A 16,813-nucleotide genomic window follows, 5' to 3' on the forward strand; every position below is an offset into this window, starting at 1 on the left:
GCCGCCGCCGCCGCGGGGAGGGGCTCAATGCTGACGGCTGCTGGCAAGGTCAAGGTCAAGGTCAAGTGTCTGGTCCGCCCCGCCCCCCCCCAGCTCCTTCAGCACTGCAGCGTGGTTGGCGAAGGGTTAATGACTCTCCCTGAAAACCACGGGGAATGGAAGGTTAATGACTGCCCGCCCCGCCCAGGACAAGAAGGCCTGGAAGAAGCATCCGAGGCAGACAAGCTGGCAGCTCCTCTGATGATACAATCCCCTTAACTCAGAAAGCCTGCAAGGAGCAGAAACCATCTGGGGTGTCCTCCCTAGACAATTTTGCTGCGGGGGTGGGGGGGGGGGAGCTTATTCTGAGCAAGGACGCAAATAGCCACAGTTGCTTATCTACTTCCCTTGGACCTGCTCCTGGTCCAGTCTGTTTTTCTTTTCTTTTCTTTCCTTTTTTTTTTTAATATATTTTAGTTAGTTGAAAGAGGGGGGGGTGGGGGATGCGCACGCCATCTCCTCCAGCCACTGCAAACGAACTCCAGATGCTTGCACCACCTTGTGCATCTGGCTTATGTGGGTCCTGGAGAGTCAAACTGGGATCCTTTGACTTTGCAAGCAAACCCCTTAACTGCTAAGCCATCTCTCCAGTCCCCACTCTGTTTTTCTTAGGATCCTCCTTAAAAGCTTGAACCCCAGCCTAGCTCAGTGAATTCAGCCTCCATCCTGCGGGAGGGTTGCAGTCCCTACCTGTCAACGTGTAAGGAAAGTGTAAAAGAAATACAAAAGAGAACACCAGACTTTGATCTCTACAGACAGACTGCTAGTTTAGAGAAAACAGGGAAGGGCAGTAACCTTCCCATGGGCTAGAGGATGAAGCACTGGGCCAGGATGGGGAGCAAGCTTATAAGGAGGATCCTAAAAAACAGATATAGGTCCAAGAAAGTAGATAAGGAGCTATAGTCATTTGTATCTTTACTCAGAATAAACATTTTTAGCAAAATTGTCTACAAAGGATATCCCACCAGGAGGTTTCTGTTCCCTCAAGGTTTTCTGGGCTAAAGTAAGTTTAGTTTATCAACCAGGAGTAGACATGCTTCTGAAGTTTCTTTATTACCTGCTGATCTTAAGGACAGATACTAACTCTTTAGTTCCCTCTAGTTTAAAGGCTTCAGGCTTTTAACCCTTCACTCTGTTGAAATCAAGTCGGGTGTTTGCCTTTCTCTTTCACTTTCCTTACAGTTGGGACCCTCTGGCTAGGGCCAAAAGGTTACCCTCGGCTTATCTTAGCTTATTCCTAGTGGGGAAAGTCATGTACTGGGGCACTTTAAGGGTAACAGGGTCTCCGAGTGAATGGGTTACTCTTGAATAACCACAGAAAGTATCATTGAGCTGGCAAGAGAGAATCTTTGGACTGGAGAGATATCTCAGTGGTTAAGGCACTTACTTGCAAAGCCTAAGGACTCAGGTTCAATTCCCCAGGACTCATGTAGGGCCAGGTGCACAAGCTGGAACATGTGTTGGAGCTCTTTACAGTGGCTTGAGTCCCTGGTATGCCCATTCTCATTTTCTCTCTCTCTTTCTCTCTTTCCCTCTGTCTCTCTCTCCTCTTAAATAAACAAATTACTACTTTTTTTAAGAGAGATAATCTGGCTTTTTTCTTATCTATGAAAACCTCACCAGAGGTGATGAATATATCCTTTCTTATCTCTTCCTTTCCTGGGACAGAAAGGAATATAAAGAGATTAGCCCCTTCCCTAGAGCCTGATGCCACCCTGACATGTGGCTTTGGGAGTGAACTGACTTGTCCAGCCTCCATTGCAGGGAGTCTCACGTAAAAGACCCCACTCCGGGTCTCTGGGTACGCTTAACCACTTGCAGGAACACCGCTCCTACTTGCTCTCGGGTAGGAACTCTGTATGTTTTTTCCTCTGTCCTTCTAAGTGCTTTATGCCCTATTTTCCCCGTAATAAAATGTTCTAAACCTTATCCCTGGGTCTGTGGAATTCATTGTTGAAACTCATATGCACTGGACAAAGATACTGACTCAGTGTAAGCTCTATGGACCTTGACATCCAACACCCCAGCTCTTGAGTTAAGGCCCACCCACCCCAGAGCCAAGAGGTGCATTGATTCTGTTAAAGACACCCCAAAATTCGCTCATCAGTACATACCCCATATTGTCATGTGTGTGCAAATACTGAGCAAGCTCTACCCCTGCTTGTAATCATGAATCTAGAAAAGTACTGGCCAGAGGTGAGGTGTTAACATCCCCACACTGAATTCTGGATGCTTCTGTCATCTTCAAGTTGTCCCTTCACAGCATGTTTACCATACACAGCACAGACTCTGAAGGATAAAGAACTATTGATGAGTCAGGCAGTATCTGATTGCATGTTTCCCTTGGGTTTTACTGGGATATGCAGAATTTGTGCAAGGGAAGCTAATGATAGTTGTGTTCAGGTCACCACTGCGATTGAACTATTCAATTTTATGTCCAAAACATTTGCAGGGTTCTTCATTGGTGGAAATTTCTTAGAATCAAAAATTCTGTTATAGACTCAGTTCTTTTCAAAATTCTTATGACTCAGAGCTGTCCTTGATTCAGTGATTCTACTGTCACTTGTGTTAAGAGAATCCATTATAATGGAACACAGTGAGTTCTTTGGCTTCCTCATTCTCACATAATCCTCTCACATGTTTTGTTGCCATGAAATGCTGTCCACTATCAGGATATCTGCTATAAGGATGTCCACTATGAGATGCTATCCACTATGAGGACATCCACTCTGAGATGCTATCCACTATGAGGATATACACTATGAGATCCTCACTAGACATTGACATCAGCAGCATGCCTTTTAAGACCTTAAACCTGAGCTAAGTAGACTCCTCATCGACAAAGGACCCACCTCAGATATTTTACTGTAGCAACACAAAATGGATGAAGACAAAAGGTAATTGGAAGACATTCTACATTTGAATCCAGATTGGTCTTCCAATTATCTCTCTACAATATCATTAACAACACAAGGTTATTATTCATCCTAGGAAGGAAGGGGAAATGGAGTTACTAAAAAGCATCAAAAAGAATGTAAAGTTTCTGCTGGACATGGTAGCACATGCCTTCAATCCCAGCACTTAGGAGGCAGAGGGAGGAGGATCACTAAGAGTTCAAGGTCACCCTGAGACTCCAGAGTGAATTCTAGGTCAGCCTGAGCTAAAGTGAGATACTACCTCGAAAAAAAATAAAAAAGAATTTAAAATTTCTATCATTCTTTGAATGATAGTTTTTCTTTCTTTTTTTCTTTTTGTTTTGGTTGGGAGGATTGGTTTGTTTGTTTTTATTTCCTCCTCCAAGGAAATAATGAGCCTAATAAAGCAAGGCTAAATCAACAGCATGTTCATATTTGGTCTGCCCCCAGTTTTAGCTATTCTGCATACTTTTTTTTTTTTTGCTTGTATAGTGTATATACATGCCCATATGCATGTTGGGTTCAAATACTGGATTAGGGCCCATCAAATGGCCTCATTTTAATTTTTTTGTTTATTTTTATTTATTTGAGAGCAAAAGACAGAGAGAGAAAGAGGAAGAAAGAGAGAGATAGAGAGAATGGGTGCACCAGGGCCTCCAGCCACTGCAAACAAACTCCAGATGCATGTGCCCTCTTGTGCATCTGGCTTACATGGGTCCTGGGGAATCGAGCCTCGATCCAGGGTTCTTAGGCTTCACAGGCAAGCACTTAACCACTAATCCATCTCTTCAGCCCCAAATGGCTTCATTTTGACTCAGTGACTTCTGCAAAGATGCAGACTCCATCCAAGTCCCATTTTGAAATTCTGAATGGCACATTCTGAAATGTGTCACTTTGGGGAGACCGTTCAATTAATAAAGCTATCAGGTGCTAGCCTACAGCAATGTTCACTGCCAATAACTCTCTAAATCTTGATCGTAGTCTAGAATCTAGACGGACTTCTTTTCCCAACATTGACTAGTGAACTGAACTAATAATCTACATCATAATTCATGTGATTTTAGAAATCATCTTAAATTAACCTTAGATTCAATGAAAGTTTTAATAGAAACTAGTTTATTTATTTTTTTAATTGCTTATTTATTTGCACACACACACACACACACACACACGAGAGGGAAGGGAGCAGTACAGGTCAGGGCCTCTTGTCAGCCACCACAAATGAACCCCAAATGCCTGTACGATGTTGTGCATCTGGCTCTACATGAGTACTGGAGCAGTGAAGCCAGACTGCCAGGCTGGGTAAGTTACTGCTTTTCATTGCTGAACCATCTCTCCAGCCCCCACTTTTAATGTGTTTACACTCATACTGAATCACTGCAAGCCTGAATAATTTGAAAAATTATTTATGAGGCAGATTGTATTTTCAAAAATAACCACAACAGTATTTTGTACCCAACATGCTCAGCTCTCTATAGCCTGGACATTAACCTCATTTTATTAGTTTCTGTTGCTATGTAACTATTTCCACAAATGTAGTACCTGCCACAATAAAATTTCATTAGTTTACAGTTATGTAAAACAAAAGTCCAGCTTGATTCCATTGAATTTTCTGCTTACTATTACATAAGAATGAGCTTTAAAAATGATTTCTTTTTTTTTTCCATTCTTACCTAAGATTGGTGATTTTGAATATAAAATGACCCCCTAATTGCTTTTTGGCCTTTTTGGCTAATATCAAGTATTAAAATTAGCCCCACAGGCTTTTTTGAATATTTAATGCCCAGTCTAGTGACCCTGTTCTGGAAGGTTTTGGAATCTAGGAGATGGAGCCTTGTCACTGGGAGTGGACCTTGAGCTATTACAGTCTAACCCTGCTTACTGTTTGGACTCTCTCTTTACTTTCTTCCCTGCTGATGGGACAATGCGACAGTTTTCCTGCTCTTGCCATGTATTCTAGAACGATCTAAACTCTCTCCTCCTCTAAGCGGCTTCTGGTCAGGTGTTCTGTCCCAGCAACAAGGGAGTAACTGATACATTGAGAAATAACTACTTCCTGGTCCATTCAGATTGATGCTGCTGCAGCTTGAATCTTGTCTGCATTCCCAAATATCCACTACCATTAAAGCCTTAGTCACTATTTTAACACTATTGGCAGGCAGAACCTTATGAGAAGGGCTTAGTCCATTGGGAGTGTGCCCTTGGAGGAGTCTCTAAATTGTCAGTTTTCCTCTCTCTCTCCCTCTCTCTCTCTCTCTCTGTGCTCTGTGTGGGAGGGGAGGGGTGGGAGGGTGTGTGTGTCTCATTCTCCTCTTTCTCTCACTATCCCTCCTCTGTCTGTTTAATTTTTTTAATGCTGGAGATATAATGACTTACTTGCTCGGCACATACTCCCACCATTGTTACCTGCTATGATGTGATGTAGCGCTCATTAGAACTGAGCCAATGCAAGTACAATGCACTTGAACTTCCAATGCAGTAAACTAAATAAATGCCCTTTCTTAATAAAGTGTGATGCATGTAAATTTTCTTGTAACTATTAAAACCTTATTGAAACACTTAACAAAATTCTATTCTCCCACTCCCCTTGCTGCCTGTCAAGCAAGAGCAGTGATATCCTTTGGAGGCAATTTATATTCATTGGCAAATATGCTTATCCATAACCATTCATCTTCAAGCAACCATAGCACAGTAGATTTCTCTTGTATGTAAAGACCTCTCCCTATGCACATGACTCAAACTGTAGATTTTTGAGAAACAGAAGAAAAAAATCTCCATGTATAAATTCAGTAGTTTTTGAGGTACTTGGCAACAAAGCAGTGGATGTTTGGAATGCTCTAGTACATATATTTATTCTGGTCTGATAACTCTCCACTCACTCATTATTAATCATTTAGCAAATATTTGCTGGATGCTCCCTATTTGGCAGACACAGCATTAAGCCAAGAAGCTGCAAAGCTGAACTAGATGTGGTTGTGTTACAGAAAACTTTCACAGTCAAGACATGAAATGACATCACTTAAAAGCAATCATGTTACAATCGCCAGGATAACATACGAATGAAGTCATTTAAGGGCAGGCGGAAGTATCTTCTACAGTGAGAGGGTGATGGGGTTAGGACACTTTTCTCATGGTAGGTGATAACAAGGTTTATATGTGCTGTTATGCCAGGTGCCTAAGTAGTTTATGAGTTTTACTTCAATTTGCGAAACAATCTTATAAATAAATACAATTTGACCATGTAGAGTAGATGGGACAAACTGAGCCTCGGGTTAAATAGCTTGCCCAAGTTTTAAAAAAGCATTCAGAAAAGGGACATTTAGGCACTACTCTGATAAGAGAATCTTAGAAAATACTGTAGTCACTACATTAGGCCCTTAACTTGGATGACAAAGAATGAGTCAGGTAACCAACTAAGATTACAAGCAGGGGATGGCATGCCACATGGGTGATCTTATGTGACCAAATACATGACATGTGCTGGAAATGGCAGGGACTCCACGCTTGCAGGAATTTAGAATTTCGCACAGATGAAACCGGGCCCAGGGAAGGAAGAGTTTGATATCATGTTGCTAGTAACTGTGACCACTGTAAGTTGACACAGGCTATAAGCAGGGAAGCAGCATGCTACATTGGTGTTGCACGTAGCCTGCCCCTCTTTCTGAAAGATACTTAGTGGCAGAGAATGAATTAGTTTCAAGAGATAAGTGACAGGCTACATGTGGTCCCTGCTAATGTGACTGGAGGATAAATGAATATGACTAGAAATAATATTACATTGCCTTAATAGGGATATGAAAAGTCAAAGAGGCAGGTGACCCAAAGAACAAACGCAGAACAGCAACGAGAAATTAGACTTTCCTACTTCACATTTTCATTGGAACAAGTGGCCTCTGGTTCCCACTCATTCTGGCCACCAGCTACTGGCTCACATGTTGAGTAGCAGCACTACAAGAGAAGGCACTCTATGGTTGTGTTTTATACTTTTGAGACTCTTGAAGCAATCAGATGAAGGCTAACTTATAACTTTATAAGATACTAGTTTGTACTAAAACCTTATGAGCCATTTAAAGAATCAGGCTTCTTTTTTTAAAAAAAATATTTATTTATTTATTTGAGAGTGACAGACACAGAGAGAAAGACAGATAGAGGGAGAGAGAGAGAATGGGCGCGCCAGGGCTTCCAGCCTCTGCAAACGAACTCCAGACGCGTGCGCCCCCTTGTGCATCTGGCTAACGTGGGTCCTGGGGAATCAAGCCTTGAACTAGGGTCCTTAGGCTTCACAGGCAAGCACTTAACCGCTAAGCCATCTCTCCAGCCCAAGAATTAGGCTTCTTGATGGTATGTTTTAGTCATACTATAGGGAACAGCTGGGTTTGGAGAGAAAGAACCCCCCTGAGTCAGTGTGATGAGTCCAAGGCAGTTAGCACAGGAGCTTCCGTTGCAAAGTGCTGCAGTGTAGGCGTCTTTTAACAAGTAGCAAGAATGTGGCTCCACCTAAATGTGCTCCAAAGAGCAATTTAGGGTTTTGAGTGTACATGAGGGGCTTTAAGGATTCTGGCATAAGTTTGGAGTCAGATTCTGTGAGTGTTTTTGGAAACAAATCAGTTCAATGGGAACGTTCAATACTTGGGTACAAGCCTGAAGGGAAAGCAGACAGCTGGCTGTGCCAAAGAGGCATTCAAGCATGGCATGTCTTGGTAAGGAGAGAGAAAAATAAGAGGAGACATGGCTTCCTCCATATTTTAATTTAATCTTGTGTTGATCTCCTTACAAATGTCGGGCTCGATTATTCTGGAAAAAACATCAGTTTTCAGTCAATGAGCAAAAAGCGTTTTGTATGTCCGACTAATGCATCTCCTGCTAGTCATTGTGACAGTCACAGGATTTTTGACAGTGTCAACAGGGTGTTCTCCCAAAGAAAAACTGGATACTGCCAGGAAATGGGGGGAGGTAGACATTAGTACCAACAAGATCCATTACAAGAATTATAGGATGCAGATTATCTAGGATAATGCACTTTTAAGTGCACAAATGCCAGGGAAAAACAGATCCTTGTTTCTTAAGGGAAGTGCTTTTCTTGAAATTTCAATTATCTTTTATTAAAAATTACTTTAAATGCTAGAGGCATAGGTCAGTCGTAGGGCACTTGCCTAACAGTCATAAGGCCTGGATTTGATCCTTAAGAACCAAAGAAAAAGGGAGGAAGGGAAAGGGGGTGAGAGAGAAGGAAGAGGATGAAGGAGGAAGAGGAGGAGGTAATGAAGGAGAAAGGAAGGAAGGAAGGGAGGGAGGGAGGAAGAAGAGAAGAAGGAAAGGAAGGAAGGAAGGGAAAGAAAAGGGAAAAAGGAAAGGAAGGCAAAATAGCTCTAATATCTACATATTTTTCATACATATTTTTGAAAACATTATTAATAACATTATTAATAATTATTATTATTTATTATTATGTTATGTAAATGATTATTTACTGCTTATTTTTCTCTTTTAATTCCTTTGTTTTTCTTATTAGGTTTACACCTCAGATGAGTATTCCTTTGAGAGCAAGTTACCTTAGGGATCATCGCATACTGTCTTGCTTACTTCTCTGTGACAGTTGTAAAACTTCTATTTATTTATTTTCTCCCAAGAAAGGTAATTGTCACATCTTGAGTGAAGACCATGAAAACATAAAAACTTAATTTTAAAATTTCTCTGGAACATAATAAACATAGCTGTCCAAAAAGCCTGAGGCTTTGTTGGAAAAAAAAAAAAACAAAAACCTGAAGATTGCAGCCTTATGATTGTAATAAAGATTGTTAGCAACTTTTTGTCATATCAGGTAGTCAACAAGCAGCTTGCATCATTTTCAGTCAGAGGCTGATGGCTCACAAATATTGTAAACATATCATGTCAACTTAGAGGTTTGTAAAAAGCAATGATTAGGGAAATCTGGGAGACTGAACTGTGGTTGTCATAGTAGAAAAGTGTGGCTCTGTCCTCCACTCTGGAAAGAGGAGCAGAAGAACCTCTCTGAGGTCATTTCACTGAATGACTCTAATCTCTCCCATTTTCCCCCTCTTTGTCAGAATCAATGATTTAGAGAGAACCCTTTCTTAGAAGCTGGAGTTGTATAATTTCAACATGGAATATGTGAGGATGAGTTCTTGTGCACCTGAATAGTCAAAGTATATCAATTTAGTAAATCCTTGTGAAAACATTTAAATGTGTCAGTTCTCCCGACTTGATGATTTCATTAGTTACCTATTGTTTTAGGTGCACACACAGCCATTTCTTTAGTGTGTCAGGAAAAGGCATGAACCAAGTCCTGCAGTCCACACGCTGTTACGAGGCTACCATCATAGGATTGACAGTCATCTGAAAGCACATCCATGGGAAGATCCCTTTTTGAGCTCACTCAGGGACCACTGAAACATTCAGATCCTTCCTGTGGTCCTTTGGGCAGTAAACATCACAGTCTATTTGTCCATTTGCTGGATGTCTTCATCAGCTCTGTGCTACAGGAGCCTTTACAGCATTGCAGCTTACTTTCTCAAAGTATATCAGCCAAACAGGTAAGAGATAGTTTTTTTTCTTTTCTTTTTTTTTTAGCAAGATGAAGCTCATAATCTATTATAACATCGCTACAGATACAACATACTATTATCTTTACAATTTGTTTCTGGTTAGAGCCAAGTTATATGTCCAGATAAGCATAAGGGGTTATACAAAGGCATGAGTGCCACAATTCTGGAATTATTGTGAATTATGGGGAACTCTGTCAAATGCTGTCTATCATAATTACATAGTAACTTATCCAATATGTCCTGTCAGTGTAATTATTAACCCGTGAGAGTTATTATTTGATAGCGAAAGTCTAAAATGTCTTGACAACCCACAACCGGAGGCTGTTAAACCATTGAGAACATTGAACATTCTTCAGCCTTCATAAGAGTGAGCTGATAACTGAAGGAGGATGCGTGTAACCCCAGGATGTATGTCTGTCAGACATATATACAGGGCCCCGAGGTTAAGGCAGGCCTAAGCTATCAGATGCAACTAAGGCCTCAGGCTACAGGAAGTCTAAGCAGCCTGAACCCCAAGCAAATCAGGACCTGAAGAAGAAAGGCTCCTCCCACATTCTCAGGGGTGGCAGTGAGCCTGGATGGGGGGTCAGGAATCTCAGCCTGAGACTGGCAGGTAAAGGGCCACTCCCTCCCCTCAGCCCAGGGCGCCTGGGTGTCCTAATAAGACTTAGGCTTCACTCATAGCCCTGTGACCTTTGGCCAGTTGCCTAGGAAATTCCTTATATGGTGTCAGCCAGCAGCCTTCACACAGCCCCTCTCTCTATGACGGGTACCCTATACCTCTTCCCACCACTACCTAGATTTCTTGACTCTCTCTGTATGCTAGAATAAATGTCCCTATATGCCAACTAGGCATCAGCAAGCAACCTTGAACCCAGAAATCCCCTTAGGACCCTCTTCCCACTCTCTCTCTCTCTATCTCTCTCTCTCGCTCTCGCTCTCTCTCTCAACTGCTTATAAAAACTCAGCCCCCTGACAAATAAACGAGCTGTTCTCTGAAGCTGTCCCTGGATTCTTTCTTCCCGTTGCATTCACACCTGTTCAAGACCCTGCTCCCCAGTTGCCTGAACACCTCTGGGGAGCCAGTGTGCAAGGGCCCCCAGAATAACCAGGGACCCACATATGCCCATGACTGGATGTAGGTGAAAACTCCTTCCCTGGTCAGCCGTAAGTGAGGCATGTTTGTAATTACCCTCGTGGAGACTCTTGGGTCCCTGTGGGCTATCCAGGAATCAGCATGGATGGTTGATCAGTATCGCCTCCATGAGTTCACATAGCTTCTCTGGGCCATAGATTTTTTTTCTCTCAGAAAACTACTGTCTGTGTTATTTCACTGAGGTATTTTCTCTTGTCTGGCAAGTGAAAGGGCACTCAATTTGATGGTCACAAGCTAGAGTGCTTTTTATTAAGCACAATCCTGAGCTTTAGAAATGTGAAAAAAGAATAATTGATCTCTTGAAGCCTAAAATCCTATCTGCAAGCAATGAGGTCAAGAACACCTAAAACTTGGACGGGGGAAATGAGTCTGAGGTGTAGGACACTTGCTTGAAAAGCCTGTTGCTCTGAATTCAATTCCCCAGTGTCCACATAAAGCTAGATGAACAAAGTGGCTCATGTGTCTGGAGTGCGTCTGAAGTGCCAAGAGTTCTGGCATGCCCATGAACAACTCTCTGCACCCCCACCCCTCTCTCATAACCAGTGACTTTGAGGTCTCATCCTGGGGTTTATCCCTATGGTAGGTTGAACGTATGTCCCCAGTAGACTCAGGTGTTTTATTAATGCTTGAAACTTGGGTCTTCAGCTGCTTTCCTGAAGGAGGTATCATGGTGGAGGGGGAGCGGGAGGAACAGATCCTGAGATCCAGCCCAAAAGTGTACTTGGGGGTAGATCTGAATTCCAGCCCAAAGTTATGTAAAGAGGTCTGATCTCTGGGGTCCTGCTTCCTGCTGGCTTTGTACTGGCTGCTTTTTTGGTATTTGTAGACTGGTCATTCCCCCGCCTCTTTGAGTTAATGAATAGGAGCCAGCTCCTTCCATCATAGATGCCACTAGATCTGTAAGCTTGAAATAAATCCCTTCCTCCCATACACACTGTTTGATCTGCCGTTCATCCTAGCAACATGCAAGTATCTACTACGATACACTAGGTGCACACTTTGGCAGTGGCATCCCGAATATTATCACTCTCACTAGGCATTTCTCACTTTAGCAAACTGAGAGAGGCTAGCATTGGCAAAGAGTTTAATTTTCAAACTGAGGAACTCTTGGCATTTCAAAATGTTCTTTAAATTCTATTCAATGTCTTCCCCTTTCCTATGTAAGCTCTTCTCTCTAAGTTCTTCTTTGTCCCTGTTTTTCTTATCACATCGATTGCTGTAAAAAAATTGATTAGCATTTTCTGTGTTCTGTCTGATATGTTCCCACTTGATATTTTTTTGTTTTTGTTTTTTTGAGGTAGGGTGTCACTCTAGCCCAGGCTGACCTGGAATTCACTCTGAATTCTCAGGGTGGCCTCGAACCCACAGCAGTCCTCTTACCTCTGCCTCCCTAGTGCTGGGATTAAAGGCATGCACCACCATGCCCAGTTTGATTATTTTTTTAATATTAAGTAAGTAACAGATGTAAATACACAAAATGAGATCTAACTTTTTCCATTCTCCAAAACATTTTTTTTCAGTATCATTCAAACTCTCATCATTTGGTCTTACCATTTGTTTGTGATAGACCAGCAAGATAGATAGACGGTATAGATATAGATGTAGATGTAGATATAGATATTGATAGATATAGATACATAGATAGATGATATAGACATATATAGATAGATAGATATAGATATAGACATAGAGTAGACATAGACATAGACATAGACATAGACATAGACATAGACATAGATATAGATATAGACATAGACATAGATATAGATATAGATATAGATATGGATGATATAGATAGATAAAGAGTAGATAGATATAGATATAGACATAGGTAACATTTTTGAGGTAGGGTCTAACTGCAGCCCAGACTCACTCTATAGCTCAGGCTGGTTTGAACTCATGATGATTCTCCTACCTCAAACTCCCAACCACTTGGAGTAAAGGCATGTGCTACCATCCTCAGCTTAATTATATTTTTAGTTAGCTAACAAATAAGCAGGTTTCCATAAAATTTTTTCATAACATCTTTGGTTTTGGCTAACCTTACCTCTCCTTATTGTCCTCAGATTGTAATTCATATTCTTTGCTTCCACTGCAGGTAACAACCACTGTGGAGTCATTCCTAATTTGAGCCAATTGTTTTGCCATTAATGATATGTTTTACTTTGCTGTTATGAAATTTATTGCCTCTTACCAGTCTAAAACCATACAATTTGTATTTTAGTTTGTTGGGTAACTACAAATAAAATTCAAAGAGAAAGAGATGTTTTTAATAATAATGATAGCAGTAGAAATGAAGGGAACTGGCTTGTGAGAGGTATACTTTAGAACTAGAGATCAGATAATGTCTCATTTAGTTGAATGGTTACTTTTTTTAAAAAAAAATATATTTTTATTTATTTACTTGTAAGCAGAGAGAGATAGAAGAGAGAGAGAGAGAGAGAGAGAGAAAGAGAGAACATGCCAGGACCTCTAGCCAGTACAGATTAACTTCAGATGCATGTGCAACTTTGTGCAACTGACTTTACATGGGTACTGGGGAATTGAAGCAAAGCATCTTTAGCTGTTGAACTATCACCCCAGCCTTGACAACACTTCTTGAAATGGAAAAGAGAATGATAAGAGAACCCTAAAAAAATTAGTTCAGATTATGTGGAGTTTGGATGGTCTATCAGGCATTCAGTCTGAAACTGAAAATAAAGGTCCAGGCATCTTATGTAACTCTGGAAATTACTCATATATTCATGGTGTACCAAGCCTATAGAGTGGGCTAGATCACTTTGAACAGAAGGAAGGATGGAGGGAGGGAGAGAGGAGGAAAGAAGTGTGTCAAAAATGAAAAGAAAGGGTTTGAGAGAAGACCATGATTCTCTTTATATCAGATGAGAATTACATTTATATTCATATTCAATCTTTTTGGTCATTTAAGACCCAGAAATGATTATTTAAATAGATAAACTAGAATAATCAGTTGATGATGACATTGGGACTTTTATGTGAGATTGATTTAAACTCTGTCCTTCAAGATCCACTTTAGCAATCAGAGGATTTGTTAATGGAGAAAAACATTTAAATGCATTTTTATACAAATACAGCGTTACATTTATGGGAGTTGCTCTAAAGTATCTTGGCATCTGTATTAATGATCCGTTAATGCACTTCTCAGGAAATTGAAGTCATTTGGTCTTCAATGTTTCATGGCTTATGGTTCACTTGAGGCTTAGATTAATTTCATTTTTATATGCCATTTTCAGTTTATGTATTTTCTGCAAGTCATTTAATCAGGCCAGATTTTCATGAAGGAAAGAGTTTGAAAGTATGAAGTCAAGAAAGTTTAAAATTTATCCAAATGGAATAAGATTGAAGATATTATTTTTACCATCTTTTCAATGAATTTATATACCATAAAAATAATACACCCTGAATCCCTGTTATACAGGAAACATCTTATGTTCCTACATAAAAAGCTTTGATGCTAGTTACCCTATTTGAACATTGCATACTTGTGAATGCTATATGCATGATTTAAATAACACACTAATCAAATTAATATGTACAAATGTGAAACATGTTAATTAAATAACATAAATAAAAGTATATTGAAAGAAAAAAGGAAGGGAAATGCTAATCTCAATATAACTACTATGCAACAATTTGGCCTTTTCAAATCAGGACAGAAAATTTCCAGAACTGTAGAAATCACCCTTTAAAAGTCCACTTCCATAGCCTTCATTTGTAACAAAAACACACTGTGCTTCGATATTGACCCCTTTCAGTTCACCTTTCAGCTATCATGATTTTGTAGCAATTGGTATAGCTACCTGCATCTCATATCTATATTATTACAGTAGTCTCCACCTAACCTTTCCATTTTCACATAGTACTGTAATGTTTCCCCATTGTTTGGAATCCTGCTGTGGTATCTCATTACAATTATAATGACACAGTGGCCCATTTCCTTGGCCCATAACCCCTTTATGATCTAGCCTCTGTCTGTACCTCTGACTCTCTTTCAACTTTTTCTTAGTTTGAAATTACTACCCCACTTGGGTAACTGTTTCCACAAAATTCATAGTTTCTTGCCATAAAATGCATGTTTTCTTATAAAAGTTCTTCACCCAGTGTTTCTCAAAATTCAGTTCTTAGGCTAAAGAGATGGCTTAGCCATTAAAGCACTTGCTTGCAAAGCCTGAGGACCCAGGTTCAATTCCCCAGTACCCATGTAAGCCAGATGCACATAGTGGCACATGCATCTTGAGTTTGTTTGCAATGGCTAGAGGCCCTAGTGTGCATATATACTCTCTCTTTTCTTTCTCTTCTCTTTCTGTAATAAATAAGAAAAATAAAATAAGTCAATTCTCTATGTAAGTGATCCTTTAATCATGTCTTTGTTGTTTCTTTCCCACTGTCCATCTTAATATGGATTCTACATGAATAATTCATAAGATCATCTTATATGATGAGAAAGCCTTGGATTTGGTCTGCTAGACTTCAAGATTCTTCAACCCACTAGCTTCTACTTGCTGATTCCCTGGGGCTAGTTGTCTCTTCTCTATTTTCTCTTTTGTAAGATGGGAAACTAATAACTCATATGGTTGCAACAAAGGTTAAATGACTTGAACCTAAACTTTGTGGAATGATGTCTGGCCTTGCCTTGTTACTAGCTTGAGACGTGGCATAATCACTTTTAAAATATGTGTCTTAATTGCAGCCTATATGACTACTTTTGAAACCACAGTAAGAAAAGATTTGGGTTACTGGACTATTACTTGATAAGTGACCTACATAGAGAAATTATTAAAGAAATTAAAAAATAGTATATAGAAATTATACCTACATTATGCCTTCGGCTTCTGTTGTTAATTCTTCAATGTCTGTCTGTCATTGAACAAAATGTTCAGTTACTGCACTTCATACCCACAGAAAGTCTCAAGCTGTAGAAAGGAGAATCAACAGAAAGCAAACCATAATGGCTGGAGGGATCACTTTGTGGTTAAGGCATTTGCCTGAAAAGCCAAAGGATCCCAGTTCAACTCCCCAGGACCCACGTTAGCCAGATGCACAAGGGGATGCACGTGTCTGGAGTCTGCTTGCAGTGGCTGGAGGCCCTGGCATGCCCATTCTCCCTCTCTCTCTCTCTCTCTCTCTCTCTCTCTCTCTCTCTCTCTTTCTCTGTCAAATAAATAAATATAAATAAATAAATAAAAATATTATATAAAAGAAAAGCAAACCATAAGAGAATGTGGAGTCTGCCTGTGAGGTTGACACAAGTTACCACCTCACCAGGTGCAGCTAGAACTGAGATTACTAGCTAGGTTACTAGGTCAGAGCCAAAGAGCTGACTTACAGTAGAGACTAAGTGATCTAGCCAGGTGGAAGTGGTTAGTACTAGCTTGAAAATGGTGCAGAAGATACTCTTCATGTGAAAACAGCAGACCATATTAGTATATCTTAACTCCTGCTGGAGAAGTTAAAAGCTGGTTAAAAATCGGAGTCAAACTCTAAGTAGTTTTCTTCAATGTTGTTTATGTAACTGAATTTTTAAGATTTGGATTAAAAATTGTAGCCACCCATTTTTTTTTTTAATTTTAGTGTTTAGTGCATTTAGTGCATGTCAAGATCATACACCATATATGCCTTTTTTTACTGAAAATTATTAGGAAATCTTTATACTGGGTTAAAAACTGAAGTGGTATAAGGACCAATGAGACTGTTAATTTACATTGCTTGTTTCAAAGGAATAATTTTATCCCAAAGTTTAGTGGACACACACATGAAAACTGAATTTATTTTGCCACACATTTCAATTTATGTCTGGGTTTTGTTCACTGTGTTTGTAAACCATAAAAAAGTGTTATAAGATACTGCATTTGGCTTTTGGAAGTCTTTTCTTCTGGCTGTAGCATCTGTTCACAGTGTCACAGTACAAATTTAGAAACTTTTATATATAGCCAGCACATCATCTTCTTGTCAACTGATTTGTTTCAAGTTCCTCATGCAATTCTACATTCACTGGAGGATCTTTCCACATAGAATACATACAGGTATGTGTTTGATCCATCTGATCCTTCTAAAATACTCAACATTTGGATAAATGTGAAGCAGCATTATGTAAGAAATAAAATACCGGTAGTCAT

The sequence above is a fragment of the Jaculus jaculus genome, chromosome 11, assembly GCF_020740685.1.
Source record: "Jaculus jaculus isolate mJacJac1 chromosome 11, mJacJac1.mat.Y.cur, whole genome shotgun sequence".
Classification (NCBI taxonomy): domain Eukaryota; kingdom Metazoa; phylum Chordata; class Mammalia; order Rodentia; family Dipodidae; genus Jaculus; species Jaculus jaculus.